This window comes from Syngnathoides biaculeatus, chromosome 8 (genome assembly GCF_019802595.1).
Source record: "Syngnathoides biaculeatus isolate LvHL_M chromosome 8, ASM1980259v1, whole genome shotgun sequence".
Lineage (NCBI taxonomy): Eukaryota > Metazoa > Chordata > Actinopteri > Syngnathiformes > Syngnathidae > Syngnathoides > Syngnathoides biaculeatus.
This window is the reverse complement of record NC_084647.1, coordinates 3,505,382-3,528,655: the sequence shown is the minus strand read 5'-3', so window position 1 is coordinate 3,528,655 and position 23,274 is coordinate 3,505,382. Positions and strand designations below refer to the sequence as shown.

Here is a 23,274-nt window from a genome sequence, read left to right as displayed (position 1 = left end):
TCCAGTTCACCATTATAGACCAGTGCAATGACAACTGTGCCAAGGGAGCAGTTCAAAGTGGCGAATCTTGCGATAGTCTACAAAATATTTTATTAATACTAATACTGATTGGACCAGCAGGATGTGAGCGACTGTCCGAACATGGCACAAGGCAGAAAATTGTAAATTTGCTGATCAAGAACTTAATGACTTAATTGCAAGAGGGAAATAACAGTTTGAATGCCTGCTAGTTTTGATTTGCAGTGATCGGTAGCGCCTACCAGACGGAAGGAGCTGGAAGAGCTGGTGGCCAGGATGTGGAGGGTCCGAAAGGATCCTGCCCACTCTGCATGGAGTTCAAGTGGCGTGCAAGTCTTTAAGGTGATGCTGACAATCAGTTCAGCAGTTTTGACTGTCTGAAGTTTGTCCTTTTTTGTGGAAGCCCCAAACCAGACTGTGATTGAGGTACACAGCACTGATTGGATAACCGCTGTGTAGAACTGTCTCAGCAGCTCTTGTGACAGGCTATGCTTTCTCAGACGTTGGTGTGCAGATTCATTACACTGGTTCACTGGGAAGGCCAAAATAGCTAATTACAACTATCTATACGGCACTGTTTTTATTATTAACATTTAAATTGGCTTCTCCTTGCACCCTGCCCGTCATACATATGGTCTTATATTACTGACCACAAACAAATATCACGGGACTCATTGGTAGTTGTAAATACAGTTGATCCAAAAGTACTTAAATCTGCCGCACCCCTCCTATAGAGGAACAGACCCTGACAATATTTGGGAATAATGGCAAAAGGAATGCGGACCAGAATTCACTAGAAAATGTTGTGGCTTTATTCTGCTCTCTCATTTTCGGCATGACTAAATTACTGTGGGACGGCATCTTGGCTGCCACTGGTTTTAGTCCACTCTACTGAATGACGTGTGTGTGTGCATGTTGAGTAATTTACACAGCAGGGATTGCCTTTGATAATGTACAAGAGAAAAAGGCTGGTCATTTAGTTGATATAGCTTCACACTAGGTCTCATTCCACACTGTTTCCCATACAAAATCAATAGTGGAAAGTAAAGGAGCACGCAGTGTGAGAAAAGTGGACGGGAAAGGAATAGATGTACTAATGTCAGAGCCCCAAGTCCTTGCTGGTGGTAATCACAGTCGTAAAAGGGGATAATTGCACTGCTTTTTTCGTAAACACGACTGACTGTGAGAAGAGAAGAAAAGAGAAGTGAGCTGGTGTTTGTGGTAGCTTACTGCAGTTATGTTTGACAATTGTTATCCGTTTTCACATGCATTCTTCTCAATGTGCGAATGAATTCTTTTCAAGGGGCAAATTGTGCACTTATTCCAAAGAAAATTGCACGATTTTGAATAACTTCCGCATTCATATCAGAGTCTGTGGGCTTGTGTGCATCATGTATTTGGCGATGCTGACAATACGTTTTGCAGAGTGCGCTTAAAAGCTAAGAGGCTAGCTGAAGCAGTTTCTGAGAAAGACGAAGAACTGTGTTTGCTTCCCGGTTCACGAAGAAGGTAAACTGAGCAGATACACAAAGATGAGATAACTCTCATCAGTAGGAAATGAGATGGATGTTGGATGTTGGAGGAAATACACACAAGGCATTCAGCTGTGCAGTGGAGTGTGAGTGTGGCCGTTTCCTATGAAATCCTAAGTGATGTCAGTCTATTCCATGCATTTGGAAAAGAATGAGAGGTTGCATGTGTGACTCCAATTAGGGGAAAAAAAACGCTGATTAATAAAAAGACATACAATATACAGATTTAACACAGGCTGGTCCAATCCACAATCAATTTTGATATTAGTTGCGTATCTAAATCATTCTATCTATCTCATTGTGCAGTACAAATTCAAAATACGACGGACACTCCACATTTCCTGTGACTGAAAGTAAAACTGACAATTTCATTGCTCACTGTGTACTTTCAGGTTTGTACTGTGCTGCCCAGGTCCTGTACTGTACTATATTCCGACTGAAAATATGAATCCTAACATGAATGTGAACAACAATTTTAAAGTTTAAGTTGTGTTGAAAACAAAACAAAACACCAATTAATATGGATATAATAAATGATATTACGCAAGACATCGGCAGGTTTGGGATTGAACCCCGGGCCTCAGAGCTCTGAGGCCCACGTTTTGAAGCTGCGCCGCCATGCCGCACGATAGCTCATGTCTTTTCTAATGTATATTAGATACAAAAATGAGAAAAGTGCTGTACATAATATGTACTGTATGCAATGCTATTGCACATTGGATTGTGCCAGAGTTAAGATTGATTTTATTTGTATATGGTCGTACTTTCTAATGTTAAGAGTGGTTAGCAGGTTTTTATATTTGTGTCACAGGGATGTTAAAATGTTACATTTAATAAATGCCTCTAAAGATTTTATAACCAGAAGTTATCCTGAGACCAGATTATTATATTTCCATTATTTTCTCTAGGAAATTCCTTTCCAAATCTGAGGTGGACCAGCATCTCTGATTAGACTGTGTTCAGTCTTAGAGGCTCCATTGCATTGTCGAAAATTCTTTCCAAAATGGCTGAATATTTTCCTCCTCTTTTACTAATTTAAATTAAATGCGTGAAATTTGTTATTCAGTTTGCATTCATTCAATTTCTGTGGTTGATGCCTCCCTGGTCAGGTTTTCCAGGCATATCCCACCGGAAATAGACCTCGGGGACAACCCAGGATACGCTGGAGAGACTGTATCTCTTGTGTGGCCTGGGAATACCTCGGGATCCCTCTGGAAGAAGTGGCTGGAGAAAGGGAAATCTGTGTATCCCTACTAAACCTGCTATTCCCCGCGACCTGACCCAGAGAAGTGGTAGAAGATGGATGGATGGATGGATGGATGGATGGATGGATGATGGATGGATGGATGGATGGATGGATGATCCTGTTTAGTGTCTCATGTAGCCTGGAATGTGTCACAGTGGATGGGTCAGAAACGGCGTGATCGCTTGAATTGTCAGTTAATTACAGGTCACACATAAGAGAGAATCATTCGCTAACATTCACATCTATGGGCAATTTAAAGTCAGGGTCTGTCATAAAAAACAGGATCAAGGATTGCAATGAGTCAGGGACGTGGACTCGAGAACACTGAGATGTGACAATAAGGTAGCACAAATGGGCAATCAGAGAGAATGAGATGCAAGATTATGTACACAGAGAAATTGGGGATAATGAGGAACAGGTGGCCAAGATACACTCTGGAGCAGGTGTGAACAAAGTCTGGTAGCTAACAACACACAAACAGGACAGCCCTGAAGCCTCAGCATGCATATTGTCCTGGATGAGAGAATTCCAAACAAAGAGCCTAGCGGGGATCCAAGATCACTCCTCAGGCACTTGTCCCTCTCAGTCCACCAGAAACTGCAGCCCCCTCTCCTGTTGATGAGATGACAACAGCTTTCTGACCGTGAAGAAAGGACCCACATCCACAAAACTAAGGGGATTATCGGGGGTGGGATGGGTGGAGGGGGTATGCTTTTATACGAAATGGTATACTGACGTCACGGAGCTCAGCAGAGACTACAGGCTGGGTTTAGAGTTGATGTTTTTTTTTTTTTTTTCAACTGTAAGGCATTCCTGTAAGAATTAACTGTATCTTTTTGCACAATGGTCAATAAAAAATAAATATATTGAACCAGCATTACTATACTACTGGCACCCTTTGATTCCTCTGTGACTGTTTTTCTCAAAGTCTTCATGTCTCAAAACTATTCTCTGTCAATTGGCCATCTGTTGTCATACTAGTGTGGCTCAAGCTACTGGACAAGAATCCATAGTATGTTTCTGACAGACAGTGGTACCTCTACTTACGAAATTAATCCATTCCAGAAGTCGCTTCATAACTTGAATTTTCGTAAGTAGAAATGCAATTTACATGTGAATATCATAATCCGTTCCAAGCCCCCTAGAGCCAGAAATAAGCATTTAAAGTATACATAATGTAAAGAATAATAAAACATTGTTAATTAACGTTTGTCATTGAGCAACAATGCAAAGAAAAGGGTGAGTGACAAGCAAAAGGCATTATGGGGGATGGAGGAGGAGGCACGCACACACCTTGTGGCCTGGCAGTTTCTTTTCCTACACTGTTATAAACATACGACGAGGTATCTTTTTCCAAAATAGGCCACTCTCGTCACAATTTCAAACTTGCTATGGAATGTAGTTTTCTTCCGATGCTAAGTGTTTGAATTTCAAAACAAATTCTTTCACCGCTTTGTGGTCTGCACTCGATTCCTCGCCGTCCTGAACAATGGAGTCAATTTCAGTCCTCCTCTTGAATTTTTCAAAACCACCCTTAGCTCTGGGTGTGGCTCCTGTTCCGAAGTTCCCTTGCCACCACCCTTCTTCAGGAGGTCATTAAATATGGCAGTTGCATATTCTTGATGATTTCTTGCTTTGTTTTGATGGACAAAACAACTCTCGTCTTCTTCTCACTGGCTCTAACCATCAATTTCTTTGGACACATTGAAAAAAAGATTAATAAATTCATGAAGAAGTTGTACAGTATGAGTGTGCGCTAGCGTATGACAATGGATTTGGTGACGAAGATACAGGATATTAATCACGGGTAAAGATTGAGGTCCATCCTAGCCAATGGAGGGATGTGATGCCAGGAAGATACTATGGGGATAGCCAATGGGCGAGCAGCCCTATCATGCCACTTTCAAACCAAGATACACTCCAGGATGTTTACGTTCAGTGGAATCCAGCACCATTTCTTTCCTTTCGTATCCTGAATTTCTTTTGTAACTACAGAAAATTTTTCTGAGGAGGCTTGTCGTAACCTGAATTTTTCGTTAGTAGAGACATTTTTAAGTAGCGGTATGACTGTACTTAAAGATGACCACAGGGGACTACTTGGCAGGAATGAGGAGGATATAATTGAACATGGAGTGGACCGGCATTGCTTGAGATCAACTGTGACAGGGTCAATGACCTTGGTGAGAAGAAAGAGTCTGACAAACCTTGAAGTGACCCTCTTGGACTTCACCCAGAGTGGAACAGGCTTGGTGCAAAGTCACATCCTCTGTCCCAACTTGTCGTTTGGGGCAGGTGTTCTTTTGTGATCAGCAGCTGTCATGTATGTATGTACTCCCAGGTCCTCCTCCAACTTCTCACCAAGGCCAAAGCAGTAAAGCGGGATGACTTTGGGACTGGCATGGGAAACACAGAAGGCTGGTAACCATGCACAACATCAAATAGTGACAGATAGCTGGCCCCATCAAACTATGGTGACAAGTCTGCATTTCAACAGGAAGTGGAGCAGCTGGCGCTTTGATGGGGCCAACACAACCTGGACCTGAAAACGCTCAAGACTGTAGAAATGATTGTAGACTTCAGGAGGCATTCTTCACCACAGCTGCCTCTCACACTGTACAACTTCCCTGTCCCAACCATCAGGACCTTCAAGTTCTTGGGAATTTCAGTCACTCAATATCTGAAGTGGGAGAGCTACAGCTATTCCATCCTTAAAAAGGGCCAACACAGAATGTACTTCCGATAACTTGTGAGGAAGTATGGCCTGCCACAGGAGCTGTTAGTGTTGTTCTACTCAGCAGTCACCGAATCAGTCCTGGTTGGTGTTGCCACAAAAAAGGATAAACATCATGGGGCTAGTTTTTAGCCCTGCCCAAAAATCCAAAAGAGATGAAGAAAAACAGTCCCAACCTATAACTGAACTATTCAGTAGGATACTGTTCTTAGCGTTTATACATTTTGCAGTACTTCACTTCAAACATATTTAATGTACATTATTTTTAAACAAAACAAGGTCATATGTTTTGATGCACGTCAATTAATGCACTGTAACAAACCTGTTTAATTCTTTTTCATTGTCATTTTAATGTTTTTATGTAGAACAACATCATGGAGTGCTATTTTCCCTCAAAATACACATTACAATAAATATTGCAGTATTTTTGCATTCTAAAATGGATTAATGGTATTTCCATTCATTTCGATGGGATGATTGGAGAGACAACTATTTTGAGTTACAAATGTGGTCACAGAATGAATTCAACACATATCTCAAGTCAGCACTGTATTAGTGTTAAAAGCATTTTTTAAAAAGTCCTTTTATATACTGTTGTATGTTGTGCATTGCATTTATTGCAAAATTCAAGTCAATTTATGACATTTTCAGTACTCACTGTGGGCAACTGGCTTACTCCGATAAAAAAAATGCATAGCGTTCATGCATACGTGGAGGTGCTGCTCGATCGGCAGACATTGTCTTCCCCCAGAAATCTCAAGGGTTACAGTATTTATTTATTTTTTTAATTTTTTTTACAAATTCAATCCACTTCTCTTTTGCTGTGTCTCAACAGTAAAATAACTTTCATCAAAGTTGGTAGTTTCCCAAACATCTTGATGCTTCTCTTTCATTAGTGGAACTGAACTTTTGTTAAAACGTCCAAAAGAGTAAAATTTATCTTGCCTGGTCAGTAGCCCTTAATATCTGATAACGGAATTGGTCCTGGTCTAAAAATTTTGGCTGCTTCTCGATTGCTGTCTCTCTTTTTTTTTTTTTGGGGGGGGGGGGTGCTGAGCAACAGCAAGTTGGCTATTTCTTACTTTGATTTAGATTTATCGCATAATATAGCCAAATACCGTTACACTATAATACGGCACATTATTGTGTGATTCCAATCCCTTATGCTGACATTAACTTTAGAGGACAAAAAAAAAAGACTTAATGTACTTTTTTTCTTCCTTTTTTTATTTGAGGGTGTCACAAAATAAGGTATGTGATGCTGGGGTGCCGGGGGGTGTAAAAGGTTTATGGCAGCATGCCTTCATTCAGAGTGAGACGAGCAGAGGCGCTGCCCTCCAAATCTCATTTGGCTATGGGACATAAGGGGTGATTTTCTGATCGGGGGAAATGTGAGAAGGAGATGAGTGGGTGGATGGGAACATAGGAGTCATGGTGGAGCTGAGGAAAAAGAGAACCAATAGAAGGAAATTGGGGGTAGGGGGAGGACTCAGACTAAGTGGGGCGGAGTATGAACGAAAACAGTAGAAGAGTCAGTGAGGAAGCAATGGGGTAATAACAAGAGAGGCATCATCTTGGATGGATTGAAAGTGTAAATGGAGGTGAAGCATGGATAAGAAGGGAAATAGTGGCTTCTTTCTCAAGACAAGCAACGAGATGTGGCACACTGTGTGGAAAAAGGTGAACGAAAGGGTTTCTTGTCACAGAGAAAAGTAGGGGAAGGAATTATGTGGAAAGAATTAGAGAGAATGTAGTGTGAAAAAAGATACGAAGTGGAGAATGCAAGAAGAAAGTGAATTAGGAAAGAGCAGACAGAAGTTTGCGCGTGAATGTGTGTGTGCGTGTGTGCGTGCATGTGTGCGTGTGTGTGGGTGTGTGTGTGCGCGTGCACGCAAGTGTGACTGATTTGGCCGAACCAGCCTTAAAAGGTTCGTCTAATACAGCGGGTGGAAGGAGATCCGAGGAAAGAAGCCTGAAGGAAACATACTTCCAGGAAAAAGTAAGAGAAGATGAGTGGAAATGGGTTGGGTGACAGAGATCCAGAGCTTGAAGTGGTTGAAGGGAGACAAACTTTTCACAGTTAAACTTGTTTTGTGGCAAATGTCCCTCTTCCATTACTCTTTCCTTTTTCTTTTGCCTTACACTTTTGTTGGCGTTGTACACACATAAACATAATGGACAGTTTTTGTCATGGTTTTGCCATTTCCGAACAAGGACAACAAATTCCAGTATGCATGTACGTATGTATGTATGTATATATGTATTATATTATATTATATTATATTATATTATATTATATTATATTATATTATTATTAAGGGTGGGTGACTTCAAATAGTTGGGGTCAACAATACAGAGCAAAGAACAGTGTGGTAAGGAAGTGAAGAAATGGGTCAAAGCGAGGTGGAACAGTTGGCGGAAGGTGTCTGGTGTGCTATGTGACAGAAGAGTCCCCGCTAGGATGAAGGGCAAGATTTATAAAACAGTGGTGAGGCCAGCCATGATGTACGGATTAGAGAGAGTGGCACTGAAGAAATAACACGAAGCAGAACTGGAGGTAGCAGCAATGAAGATGCTGAGGTTCTCGCTTGGAGTGAGCATGTTGGATAGGATTAGAAATGAGCTCATTATAGGGACAGCGATGGCAGCAGAACAGTGGCGAGGTGTGCCGTAGGTGTGATTGAAGAATTTAAGGTGGAGGTGGGACTGCATCAGGGATCAGCTCTGATAATAATAATCATAAGTTCTTAGAAATTAGCTCATTAAAGGGACAGCCAAAGTTGGATGTTTTGGGGACAAGGTTCGAGAGTGCAGATGATGATGGTTTGGACATGTTCAGAGGCGAGAGAATGAGTATATTGGTAGAAGGATGCTGAGGATGGAGCTGTTAGGCAAAAGAGTGAGAGAAGACCAAAGAAAAGGTTGATGGATGTTGTGAGGGAGGACATGAGGATAGTGGTGTTAGAGAGGAGGATGCACAAGATAGGTTAAGATGGAAAAAGATGACACTCTGTGGCGACCCCTAACGGGACAAGCCAAAAGGAAAAGAAGAAGATTTTATAAGATTATCCTTAACTAATAAACATTGTACGAAGCTTCTGCTGTCACCCCTTCTCGCAACGCTCAGGAAACATTGGCACAGCCAATCGAATAGTGTTTTTTTTTTCATTGTTAGATCACGATTTATCTGTTTTAGGGGTCTGGATGCTACACCGGATTGTGGAATATAATCTTTAATGTCTTTGGTGATCTGTGTTGAGATTACCAGAACTCACCATTCACAATTCCTTGGAACATTTGAGATTTCAAAAATGCTTAAATGTGTACAATGTGTTGTATTCAAAAAGATGTAAGTTGTATTTTTTTTTTTTTTACAGGAGACCATGCATCACTGATTCATATTTTAATAATCCCCATCATCAGTCACTCACATTTGAATAATGTACAGGTGTGGTAAGTCATGCCCGCGGATATAAAGTTTTGTGTGTGTGTTCTGTTTATAATCATGAGTGTACCCCTTTAAGAGCAGAGAGGGGTTTTGTCAGGTAAACTCGGAAGTACAAGTAGGCTGAACAGCAGCTGTTGTTAAAGACCATGTGCTTCCGTGTGAAAAAAAAAATAAAAGACGTCAGACTGTGGTTCATTTAGAGGGCTCAGCTTAGAGGAAATATTGGTCAAGACTGCACAAACTAAGGGACATCTATCAATATCTATGTATTTCTACTCGTAACAAATTTTATGTGCGTAATTTTTCATGCTTGACTGTACAGATTTGCAATTGCGATGGCGTACAGGTGACTGACCATGACTCCAGCATCCAAATAAGTTCAAAGCAATAAGTAAACATTTTTATCCTATGTGAATATGAAAAATTTTATCCTATGACAAAAAAAAAAAATCAATGAAACCTTGTAAAATGAGACAAGTCTGAAGTGTGATTTTATTAACCTGTACTCTATAGACACACGGCCTTGAAGAGACTGAAGCCATTTGTTACAGTTCCAAATGCACTTTTGCCATAGTTCAGTTATGGTGAGCGAGAGATCAATCTCACTCCAATGAATCTGGCAAATGAACAAACTGGGTTTGACCATAGGCTGCATAATGATGACTCAAGGATGGATTTGAGATCGTGAAAGCCATGTCAGTGTCAAGGCACCCTCAGAAACCATGCTACTGAAAGGAGGGTGGTCCATTGTACCACTTTCTCTATTGGATATTCCCTTCTTCTGTTCTCTCTCACCCCTGTTCCTGCCCATGCTGTCGCTGGCTGTGTGCCAGGGTCCACATTTGAGCTGGCGTTGCTTGTATAAAAGACAAACTGCCTGATATCGGCTGGGAGCAGACAGAGATGAAGCGGGATGCATGTACAAAGTGTAAAGGGATTAAAAAAAAAACTGGGGTTCAGAAAAAAAGAGGAATTGCTCTACAGGGAGTTTTGGTAACACGTGCCAGCACATTGATTTGCAATTCCAATGATGTCTCCTTGTAGTAAAGTGATGCATTCAGGTTTAAGTATGAATAAATAATCAGAGTGAGACAGTGTCCAGTAATGTATAGTCCTGCCCCATCAAGGTTAGTGAGGCTGTTTGTAGTGGAACAACACAAACAGCAAAACCATTAGAAAAAGTGCCACTGTAGATTAAGATAACATTAGATTAACAGAGGTGGTCCCTCATATGTGTGAGCTCTTGTTACATGGCAATGAAATCTGTAGTCTGAAGTCTATCTCTTGATATTAATATTGCTATCTTTATTATTCAATAATTTGTCATGGTCTATGTTTAGGTTGGGTTGGTTTTGTTTCCTGGGTTACATGCTTTCTGTGTCTCCTGAGCTTTTTTGTTTTGTTTTGTTTTTTTTGTTGTTGTTGTTAGCTGTCTCCACCTGTTCCTGTGAACCTGGTCCATTGTGTCCACCAATCAGCTCCCTCCAGCTGCTTGTGTCATGTCCAGGTGTTCCTTGTTGTCTTGTCAATCTGTGTGTAATTGTCTCCCTGTTTTTTTTCACTTTACGTCGGTCCATTGTTTGTTGGTGTCACTGTTTGTTCATGACTCTTTCTGCATGCCCATGCCATTGTTGCTGTCCTGTCAAAGTTCTCCATTATGGTTTGTTTCTATTTTGGGATTTAGTCTTTCTTTATTACTTTGCCTTTTTTCCATGTGTCGTATCTGTTTTTTTCAAAATGAAATACCATTTTGTTGAGACTTGCCTTCCTACCCTTGGGTCCTCCATGTCTTTTAGCCTTGCCTTTCCTCATCTTCAAAACCAATACAGTGAAACAATGGACCGACCATAACAGGACGCAGCGGGACGAGGGCGCCGTAACCTGTCACACCGTCATTCTGCCTCCCAGTGCCCTCTGCCTGCCAACAATACCTACCCTCCTCAGTAAGGCCTGTCGTTCTGTCCTCTTGTCCTTTTCACCCGTGTCCCCACTTTTCCTAATTATCTACCACACCTGACCATTTTACCTAAAAAGACTCCCACCTTGGTCAGTCTGGTGGACTTCTCGGCCACCCAATACGAGGTGCTTGTCTGAGCATTTCAGAAGGTCAGCTACGACGGGAAGCACCAGTGTCTCTACTCAGCTGTACATCCATGAGGAGGGTGCCAATGGCAAAGCAGGACCCAGACAACAGGAACAGATGAGTGCCACTCATCACCCGCTGCGTCAGGAGCATGAGTGAGAAGATGCGGCAGTGGTTGAAGAGCCACTGTGGCAGGAGCTAGAGGCAGTGGCAACAGTTGAAGCGCTGTCAGGGCAGGACCGAGAGGCGGCGGCCGTTGTTGAAGTGCTGCCACAACACAACTGGAGGCGGCGGCAGGTCGGGCACCGCTGAGGCAGGAGCGAGAGGCTGACGCTGCTGGTGGAGCACCACCGAGGCAGGAATAAGAGGTGGCGGCGGCTGGCTGAGTACTGTCGAGGCAGTAACGAGACGCAACTGCTGCTGGCTGATCACCGCCTGTAAACAAAATTCAAAACCTTCCCCTGTACCAGGGTAAAAGTTGTTTTGGTTGGGTATTGTATGAACTCACCAGGTGTATTCCTCATGCACAAATAACACAATTTTACTGTTGTAATGCTACTTGTGTTCAAATATCTAGAAGGTCTGCAGTGGTTCTCACGACTAGTTTCCTTGTCCAAGCTATCCCTCTGTCTAAGACAAAGACATACAGAGCCACAATTCTGCAAGGCCACTCAGGTGAACAGGACAGAACAGGTTTATTTTTTTTTTTGGGGGGGGGGGTGCTGATAAGAGGGACAGCTGTAGTGGGATGTCTTCCAGACAAAATTTGAGAGAGCAGACACTAATGATTTGGGCATTTCCAGAGGTGAAGCAGTGAGTATGTCGGTGGAAGGATGATCAGGATTGAACTGCCAGGAAAGAGAAGATTGATAGCTGTAATGAGCAAAGATATCATGGTAGATGTTATGAAAGAGGAGGATGCAGGAGAGACACTCACACGGAAAAGGATGTCACGCTGCGGCTACCACGAATGGGACAACCTGAATGGACAAGAAAAATATGTGATTACCTTAATTAACTGAACAAACACTACACATGATTCTTAATTTGATACAGTCCAATTTTATACTACTCCAAAGTAAGAATAATAATAAAAAAAAAACACAATCAGAAATGTTTTGAAATAATCCATTTTCTGCTTATCCTGTTCAAGCTAGCAGAGAGCTGGAGCTTGTCCCAGATGATTTTTTTAGTAAAAGAAAGACAACACCCTGAACTGGTCAGCCAATTACAGGCTACATAAAGAGAGACAACCATTCACACTCACATTCATGTCCTCACTCAGTGTGAGTTAAACACGCTGCCCGTGTTAAAGTTGGGCAAGGAATACCATTATTGACTTGATTTTAATGATCTAATTCGATTTTGCAAGTTTATTTGTAAACATTTGATGAGCATATATCATCGTTTGACAGGGGCACTCTAGTTGTGCTTCCTGATTGCTGAAAACGTAACATCCATTCATCATATTTGATTTCTTTGTTAATGTTGAGTGTTGCCTCCATTTTACTGTGGTGCCTCATGCAGAAAGGCATGTGTGGTTAACAGGCCCTGATGGAGTGCAGCCAGAGATTAGCATGTCGAAAAAGCTTGAACAAGTGACTTTCCAGATGTCTACATGATGGATGGCCCACAGCCAGGAAGCCAAAATAGACGGAGAATATGTCCCAATGGTGTAATGTCACCAAAGGAATATAATTTAATCTGGTACAGTACGAGAATGAATGTTCCTGATGACAGTGGATGAAAAAATGGTTTTATATGACTGGTTGAATTGTTAAATATTAACATTGTCTTATTGTCTTGGAGTTTTGAAAGACAGCACACATTGGGATGAGGTGAAGGAAAGAATGACAGAGGGGATGTAAGAACAAATTGAAAGCGCAGGGATGAGTGGCAGAAAGAGGGATGGTGTAAAACGACACCATCAGTCAGAGAATTAACATGCCGGGATGAGGCAGAATGTAAAGCAGTCTGTGAAACGCTTTGTCAGCCGCCACTGCCAGCAAGCCGCTCTCCTCTGTTTGTTTGTGTCAAGGCAGACATCGGGAGGGATGAGATGCACAACAAGATAATAATTGGCTCAATACAGTAATCAACCTTGCTAAAATTATTTGAAATTATTATTGGTTTGCATACGATGGATTTTTCTCTCTTTCTTTTCTTTAAAATTTTATAGTTATTTTAGAAGACTTTTTGCTTCATTTCCATGATGGTTGTGTGTTACTGCTTTCATTGGAGTTTGAAGAACATGTTTCTGTCTTCTACTTTTGGAACTATTGGCCATAATAAATTAGAATACATTTATTCCAATGGATATCCGATAATATGAATTGAAAAAGAGGTCGAAGTGTATGATATATACACATTTTTTTCCTACTTTTTTCACATTCCAAATTTTAGCACAGTTTAAAGTGGGACTGACATCACTATAAACATTCTAAAATAGATACTGTTGTAGCACCAGAGAAAAGGAGTCGGAGGCGGAGTGTCGGACACAGGAACAAAACTCGTTTTATTTTTAGACATCAAAACACTACTCGCATAGCGGCGGGAACTCTCTAAACCTTTACTCCTGAAGAGCAACAACAAAAACAGTCTGTGCGGAACCTCGCACCCCAACTTGAGGTCCCGCGGGTGAATTATGTCAACACCAAACAACCCAGAATTCACCCATAGTCAAAATCCTCGTGCCGTGGAGGGATGACGACCCGATCCGGGCGGGTGTGCCCTGTAGGGGCCAATGGGGGCGGGGCCGCACTGTCCATTGAGTCATGGGACAAGGGCCCGGCAGGCGCAGGGGCACAGGCCAAAGAGGGACGGCACAGGCCAAAGGGGGACGACCCCGGCGCGGGGGGAGGGCCAACCCCAAAGGCTGGGCAATGTCCAGGTGCGCGGGTTTGACCCTGTCCATGGAAACAGTCTCGGGTCTGCCGCCAATGTCCACGAGCAGGCTCTTATCCCCGTGCTCCAGGACCCTGAACGGCTCGTCGTATGGGGGGCGCAGAGGTCCACGGTGGGCGTTATGACGAACAAACACAAAATCCGCAGAGCGCAGGTGACGGGGCAGCCGGGCAGCTGGGGTGCCATGTTGCGATGTGGGAACCGGCGCGAACCCTTTTGCAGCCTCCAGCAGGGAGGACCGTTGCCTGGCTGCGGACCAGGGCGCTATGGCGTCCGGGAAGAATTCGTCGGGGACCCGCAGTGGCTGGCCGTAGACGAGCTCGGCGGATGAGGACAACAGGTCCTTCTTGGGGGTGCACCTGAGGCCGAGCATGACCCACGGGAGCTTATCCAACCAGTTGCCGTCCGTCAAGCCGGCTTTCATTGAGCGGTGGAACCGCTCGCAGACACCGTTCGCCTGGGGGTGACAAGCGGTAGTGCGGTGCAGCTTGACCCCGAAACTCTCAGCGACTGTGTTCCAGAGTTCAGAGGTAAACTCAGGGCCACGGTCAGAGGAAAGGTCACACGGGGTCCCGAAGCGCGCAACCCACGTGCCGATGGATGCCCGGGCCACGTCTGACGATGTTTTCGAGGAGAGGGGAACGGCTTCGGGCCAGCGGGTCGTCCTTTCCACCATGGTGAGCAAGTAGGTGAAACCGTGTGAGGGAGGAAGTGGACCTACCAAGTTGACGTTGACGTGGTCAAACCTCCTCTCGGGGACAGCGAAGGGCTCCAAGGGGGCTTTTGTGTGGCGATGCACCTTAGCCCGCTGAAAAGGCCACGCACGAGTCGACCCAGGCCTGCACATCTTTCTTAAGACCGCGCCCCATGAACTTCTGGGCCACCAGCCTCAAAGACGGTTTCCTTCCGGGGTGGGAGAGGTTGTGGACCGCCTCGAAAACAGATCGCCGCCAGTTTGCAGGGACCAGCGGCCGAGGCTGGTCAGCCGAGAGGTCGCACAGCAACCTGACGCCCGAGTCACCAACCGCGACTTCCTCCAGGCACAAACCCGTGTCAGAAGTCTTGAGGGCCTGCACGCCGTGGTCCGAGGCCTGGTCTGCGTTCATGCGGGAGTAGTCGAGACCCAGATGCACAGTACCGACGATCGCCCTGGAGAGGCAGTCCGCGACCACATTGTATTTGCCGGCAATGTGCTAGATGTCCGTAGTGTACTCCGAGATGAACGACAGTTGGCGTTGCTGGCAGGTGGACCATGGCCTGGGCACCTTGGACATGGCGAAAGTGAGGGGTTTATGGTCCACATATGCCGTGAACTCACAGCCTTCCAATAGGGACCGGAAGTGGCGGATCGCCAGTCAGAGGCTGAAGAGCTCCCGATCGAACGTGCTGTATTTGCGCTCCCTGGGGACCAGCTGACGGCTGAAAAAGGCAAGCGGTTGCCAGGCGCCGCCGACCCACTGTTCGAATACGGCTCCAACAGCGTAGTCCGATGCATCGGTAGTGAGAGCGACAGGGGCGACGTGGGTCGGGTGGGCCAGCATAGCGGCATGACTCAGCGCGGCCTTCGGGGCCTCGAAGGCTTCCATCCTCTCAGCTGTCCATTCAACATCCCGGTTGGGGGCCTTGTCTTTAAGACATGCTCACGGCTGCTGCGAAGCGTGGGCTTTGGCTTTTCCCGACGCGTCGTAGTTGCAAAGGGCACGGCACCTCTTCGGTTTCACACCGAAAGGGGCGTGGAAGTAGCACTAGCCTGTGCCAGCACGGCCGTCGGTGGCGATGGGGCCCCTGCTGGATGCCACTCCCGCGCCCGGAGGCGAGTAACTGCGCGTCGCGGCCAGCATCTCAGAGGAGAAGCGCTGGGTGGCCAGGAAGACACGATCAGCCTCCTCGGCCAGTGCCCGGGGCTCAGTGACAGTACTGTTAGCGAGCGCCGTCTGAACATGCAGTGGCATGTGCCTGAGAAACAGTTCCATGAAAATGAAATTGGGCTCTTCCGTGCCCAGCAGGTTTAGCATCATTTCCATGAATTCGGAAGGTTTGCTGTCCCCCAGTCCATTAATAGCCAACAGAAGTCGGGCACGCTCCAGCCATGAAAGCTCAAAAACCTCAAAAAAGAAGGTGAGCCTTGATCCCAGCATACTTATCTCGGGTCGGGGGAGAGGTGATGAAGTTCACTGCTCTGGCCGCCGTTGAGCTCTCGAGGGCTGAGACAACGTGATAATAACGCGTGGAATCATCTGAGATCACGTGGAGGGCGAACTGAGCTTCGTCTGCGCGAACCACGCTGTCGTGGACGTCTCCCAAAACTGAGGATGGTGTTTGCCATGTTCGGTTCAGTCTCGAAAACGTCGGGACTGACGTCGGGGTCACCAGTGTAGCGCCGGAGAAAAGGAGTTGGAGGCGGAGTGTCGGACACAGGAACAAAACTTGTTTTATTGTTAGACATCAAAACACTACTCACATAGCGGCGGGAACTCTCTGAACCTTTACTCAGGAAGAGCAACAACAAAAATAGTCTGTGCGGAATCTCGCACCCCAACTCAAGGTCCCGCGGGTGAATTAAGTAAACACCACACTGTAATGAAAAATACATATAACAGTATTCACTTCAATGTCTATACGAAAAAAAAAAGTGAGCGGAGAGCGCGTCATCCATGCACAAAGTTGAGCAATTGAGTGTCCCTCGACATCCAAGTGGTCGCCATATTGGTCGCATCATCTGTCCTCGGCGTCATCGTCACTTCCGCCAATGAAAACGTGCAGTGCCTCCTGCTATGGAAGCCGAACAACAGAGATATTTGCATTTTTCCGACACCCCTTCTGACACCGAAGCTCTTTTCGAAAAGTACAACACCACACAACCGAGTGAAGTTACCGGGGCAATATTACACTATTGTTTCGAGCCCTCAGGGCAATATTACACTATTGTTTCGAGCCATATTCAGATGATATCCGATCACGGCCAAACCGCATCCCGTCCAATCCGCTCCTGCGGCGGAGATGAGCCATCGCGGCTCATCGCAGGAGGCCGGTGTGGCTTTTGACAGAGCTGAGCGGTGCTGCTTTAGGGGGGTGCTCACAGTCAAGCCAGGGCGCTCTATGCGCGCACGCAACTGAGTAACGCATTCTCGGCCGGGTTCTTCAGAGCCACCCCCGTCGCAAAGCCCGACACGCAGCCTTCGCAGAAGCTGTGACCGCGGAGCGAGGCGCCTCAGCGGGTGTGGTTGAGTTTCGGCTGCCGTGCTATATAAGGAGGGGGTGGAGCCGAGCTATGTTGCAGGCTGAGTGAGACATTGTTGGCTGGGCGACCCGCACATCGAAACATTTCATACGCGGATCTTTTGTTACGTTATTTTGTTTACGTTTATTATTTTTTTTAGTAGCTGTATGCGTACATCAACACATTTCATACGGGGATCGGATCTGGTCGCCAGTCAGTCGCAGGGCAGATATCGACACCATCACTGAACTGGAATTGACTCCACACTGCCCGCACAAAAGGCAGGCGTGTGTACCACTACATCATCAATGAATCCTTTTTTTTTTTGCAATATGAACAATTATTTTAACAGAAAATTACTATATCAATCACAACAGAAATATACAATGCATTTATGTCTTTATATTTTTACTGTGCATCTACCTTTTCACATAACACTACTGTCTGTCATTGTGTTTTAACCAGACTTACAAGAAAGAATTGGTGGGAGAGCATAAAAATGTTGTGCTGTTCTTATCACAAGTTGATCCAGAGAGGACCCAAGGACAGCCAGTTCAGTCCAATGTTCCTCTATTTTTTTCTGTGCCTGAGCAAATACACAAAGGCCCTGAGTGGGCGGCCCCTTTGACCACTGGGAGCAACATCAGATGTGTGTCATCCATTGAGGTTACATGGCTTATTAAAAGAATCAAATTACAGCATTTACATTCCTGCCAGAACACTTTCATGAAGAACAATTTCAAGTGTTTTTGCAAACTTAGGATGGAAAGGTCAAGGGTTTTTTAGGCTACTAGGCTGGGCCCACACCAACAAAATAGTTTGTTACACGGATGCAGCGAAAAGTCAGACAATAATATAGAGCAACACTTCTCATGGCCCAACATAAAAAAAACTGTTAATAATTATGTGAGTGCATGTCAGGTATGTGCCGCAGATAAAACATCTCAGATACATCCTTTGGGAGAATTGTAGCCTCGTTCCCCCTGGTCCAGTATCTCGATTGACTTTGTGTCCGGGTTGCTGAACTCGCAGGGCAACGCAACAGTTCTGACTGTGGTATGCCAGTTCTCTAAAGAGGTACACTTTTTTTGCACTACCTAAAATAACCTCAGCCAAGCAAACAGAAGAACTCATGATGAAGAACGTTTTCAGGTTACATGGTTTCCCTTAGCGATATTATATCCGATAGGGGCCCCCAGTTCGTCTCAAGATTCTGGAAGGAGTTCTGTTCCCTCTGTCATTCTGTCTTCAGGTTACCATCCGGAAACCACTGAGCAGACCCAAAGAATTAACCAGCACCTCGAGACAACCCTCAGATGTCTCGTCTCCCACAATCCACACAACTGGAGTCAGAAGCAAGTCTGGGTTGAGTAATCTCACAACTCACTCCCCTTGATGTCAACAAGTATATCACCATTTTAAGTAGTACATGGTTATCAGCCTTCTCTTTTCTCAGTCATAGTCCCTGATTCTTTGCTTCCTTTGGCGTTGGCCTTGGTGAGACGCTGCAGGCCCATCATAAGCTGCTACTTGACAGCCCTATAAGACCACGGCGGACCATAAGAGGACCCCAGCTTGCAGGGTGGGTCAGCGCATCTGGCTCTCCACCAAGCACATTCCACTACAGGTGCAATCTCAGAAGCTCACTCCCGGGTGCATGGGGCTGTTTTCCATCACTAAAGTTATCAACCCGGTCACAATGACGCTGAAGCTTCCAAGGTCCATGGGGGTCCACCCGGCCTTTCATGCCAAGCCCCCTCCTACTCCCCGGTTCGTGGGTGAGGTCACGGTCTTCTCAGTACGACGCCTTTTGTCCTCATGCCATAGGGGGAGGAGAGTGCAGTACCTCATCAATTGAAAGGGTTACAGTCCTGGGGAGCAGTCTTAGATCCTGTTTCGCTTTATCATCGAACCCACACTCATCAGAGATTTCCACGTCGTGCATCTGGTGCCAGCCGTTGGGGGTGGGGATATTGTCTTGGGCGTGGTTTTTCCTGCCTCATGTCCATCTGCTCTTGGGATCAGGCTTCCCACCTGTGCCTCATTTACGCTGATTACCTCTCAAATATATGGCCGTCCCTGATACCTTGTCCTTTGTGAGATCATTGTGCTTGTCATGTTCTCGCAGTTCCTCGTTCATGTCTCTGATCTCTTGTGTGCTGAACCATGCCTCATTGTCGACCTTTCTCTTCCGCTTGTAATTCTGACTCTGCTGCCAGTCTGGACTGCCTGCATGTGTATCGACCTTGGACAAAAAAAAAAAAAAAAAAAACTTCCAGAACTGTACCTGGTCTCCTGAGTTGTGTATTTTGGGTCCAACCCCGTGATTTGTTCATGACAGATGGCTTAGGAAGATTAGGGTTTTTTTCACCTTTAGAAAAATGAGGAAGTAAAGTGGATTTGAGTCATTTTGTGAGCAACAGTTGTAAGTCCCACCATAATATACTGATAATTCAGAAACTGACCGATCATCTTGACAATTTTCAACCCTAAGGGAACACACAATTTTCAGTTAAGATTACAAAATCCTGATGGAGAAGAACCGGAGTATATTAGACCAATGCATACCAATGCATTTTAAATTATTGCCACATAGTCAATAATTTTTGAAATTATGTATTTATTCATTTATTTTAATGCAATTATAAATGTTGTTAATCATGGAAAGACTTTCATCATTCATGGTCCGGTCACTACACCATGCATATACCGGGGGACAACTGTAGCTGCATAAAACCACGAAAGCACTGTGTTGAATGTTGGAGAAAAAAGAAAAAATAATCTCTCTGTCGGATGCCATTTAAAATAATTTAATCCATTGTGGATAACCATGCTCCAGTATATGATCTTAAACCATCAGTGGTTGTTTTATTAGTGTCTCAAGAACATGACATATAGCAGGTGATTACTAAATCTCCTTTACGAAGTGAAGTAAGACCAACAGCATGTTTACAATGCTTAGTCTTGATTCTTGATGATCATTAACCATAAAAAAAAATTGCATGTATTATTCAGTTTATAATTGAAGAAATTGCGTGTTTGAGATCCAGAGAAAAGCTACTTTAGACGTGTTCTCCTTGTGTCGTTCCTTGATCTGCTTCTGATAGAGCCATTTAGCCAGCTACGCCATCTGATTAATAAACGGTGTGTGTCATGCTAAATTGATTCACTGAAGTAAATGATTTGATGACGGGTCAGTCCACAAATCTTCCTGGATTAATGTCAAGCTAATGGTAAATGACAACAGTATCCAGGAAAACGCTTAACAATCCGTAACCTTCTTCAAGGTCGTAAAAGTTGTCTTGGGGAAAACAAAACTTTGACATTAGTTGAGATCAAAGTCAGCGTGACATTTAACAACATAATTCCAGATACATTTGAAGAATATCAAGATTTGTGACTGGTAAACTAAATGTTATGTTGTTGTCATTTTCTAAATTAAATACAGAAGGATAAACACTTGTTTGAATATAAATGTGTTCTAATTGGTATTTTTTATAGTGCACTTGAGAAACGATGCATGATGCTTTTTATACCTTTAGCTGTGATTTGATGATAGGTCATGTCATATATGAATGAAGACTTGCCTGCCTCACAATTCTGATGACCATGTTCGAATACCTCTTCAGGCTCACTTCCAAGTGGCTCCTCAGGTTTTTGTTGCTTTATTCACTCCAAAATTATGTGTAAAATCTCTTACAGCTCTAATTTTGAACTACATTGGATTAATGTAAATGTAACTAAAATTGTCCTTACAGAGGTGTGTGACTGCAAGATGGTGGCACGCACAGGGGCTCTTCGCTCTCCAGTTTGGTGCATTTTCTTTACATCTTTTATTTATTATTTTGGCAGTACTTGTGGATTACTGTAAAGGCGCAGTAATATATAGCTTCCAGGACCTGATCGATCTGGGCCTGAAGCATAATTTATTAATAACAAAGGAATACCAAAAGGTAAACAATATTCCGGAGGACATTGTGAGACCACCAGGATATGCGTGGATAGATGTTCTCAGCTAGCAACAGAGAAGGTGCAGGGAGCGTAAGCAAAAACCAGGATGTCGGGCAGGCCTGGCTGCGAAGAAAAGGAAGCAACCTCACAGCCTGCACTTCCAAGCATCTTTTTAACCAATGCAAGATCCAGCACCCACAAAATGGGCGAACTGGAATTAAAACTAGCCACGACCAGTTTTGTCCGGAACTGCAGTATCATTTTCATCACGGAGACGTGGCTACACCCACGAATCCCCGATGTTGCAGTTTTGCTAGCAGGTTGAACGCTACATTGACAAGACAGAACCAAAGACTCTGGAAAGACCAGTGGGTGGGGGTGGGGGCTGTGTGTCGACAACGGATGATGCTCTAACAGCAGAATCATCGACACCCACTATTCGCCTGATATAGAGGTCCTTGCAGTCTCGTGCAGACCCTTTTATCTACTGAAGGAGCTAAAAGTAGTCATTGTGGAAGCTGCCCAGATCCCACCGGATGGTAACATTAGCGCAGTACTTAGCCGTCTGGTCGTAACTGTAAACAAACAGCAGCTCGCTCACCCCGACGGAATATTGATTGTTGCTGGTGACTTCAACCAAATGTGTTTAAAGACTGTCTTTCCCAAATTCGTGGTGTCCCACCAGAAGAGACAAAACCCTAGACTATGATTACTGTAACATTAAACATGCATACAGGGCTTCCCCTCTCCCGCATCTTGTTGGATCTGCCCAAGTCTGCGTCACCCTCACGCCCACATACATCCCCCTACGTAAACAAGTAAGGCCTCAAACAAAGACAATTGCAACATGGGCTGAAAATGATGAAAATCTCAACTAAAGGACTGTTTTTCATCCACTGTTTGGATTATTATTTGAACACAAGAACTTTCCAGGTACACACAGACACTGTTGTGTCTTACATCAAAAACTGTATAAACACTTACTGTAAATGGATGGATCCGGATTTTCCCCAAGCAAAAACCCTGGATGACCCAAGAGACCTTGGACACTCCTGAGACACCGCAACCCCACCTTCAGGTCAGGGAACAAGGCACAGTACATTATAAAACATCACAAACTACAACAGTAAGAACAACATGTCTGCCGGAAACACAGACACCTCGCTGGCAGAGAAACTAAACCATTTCTTTCCCCGTTTTGAGATGGACAGCTGAAACCCAGGTTCATCACAATCACCTCCCATCAGCAGCACACTGATGCTTCAAGAACATGAAGTGAGAGGTGTGCTCAGGACTGTAAATACCAGGAAGGCTGCTGGCCCAAATGGAGTGCCAGGGAAGGTATTGAAGGCCTCTGCTGATCAGCTGACAGGTGTTTTCACAACTTCAACAGATCCCTGCAATAATCAACCATTCCCTCCTGCCTAAAATCTGCAACAATCATCTCCATCCCAAAGAAAGCAGCTGTTGACAGTCTAAATGATTACAGGCTTGTTGCACTCACACCTGTGATCATGAAGTGCTTTGAGAGGGTAGTTGCACGCCACGTAAGGGGCTCACTTCCTCCCTCAATCAACCCCTACCAGTTTGCCTACAGAGAAAATTGGTCCACTGAGGATGCTATCACAATAGCCACCTGGAACTCCAATGTCATCAATGGGGAGTGTGAGGAGAGGGTCCATTCCTTCAAAATTTTGGGAGTCTACATCATGTGCAAACTCACTTGGACTGTAAATACCACTGCGGTGGTGAAAAAGCCCCTGCAGCGACTCCACTTCCTGAAAGTGCTCAGGAAGAACAACTTGGAAGCTAAGCTGCTGCAGGCCTTCTACAGAACCACCATGGAGAGCTTCCTCACATACTGCATCACAGTGTAGTATTCTAGATGCACAGCACCGGACAGGAAAACTTTGGAAAGAGTGGTCAACAGTGCCAAGAAGATCACTGGCTGCTCTCTACCCTCCCTAGAGGACATTGCCAACTCCCGCTATCACAGCAAAGCCACTCATATTGTAAAGGACTCTTCACATCCTGATCATCACCTGTTTAACCTGCTGCCCTCTGGCAGACCGTACAGGTCCCACAAAACATGAACAACCAGATTTAAGGACAGCTTTTTCCCCAGATACATCAGCTCCTTG

At 44.7% G+C, this 23,274-nt stretch overlaps 1 long non-coding RNA gene across 1 annotated transcript; it reads left to right on the top strand.

Annotated features, from left to right (window-relative positions):
- The first annotated feature begins 10,446 nt into the window (after nucleotides 1–10,446).
- LOC133505181 (uncharacterized) lies at nucleotides 10,447–11,733 on the top strand. The gene is made up of 3 exons (XR_009796168.1): nucleotides 10,447–10,635; nucleotides 10,772–10,918; nucleotides 11,010–11,733. It is a non-coding gene; the product is annotated as an uncharacterized LOC133505181 (long non-coding RNA).
- The last annotated feature ends 11,541 nt before the right edge of the window (nucleotides 11,734–23,274 follow it).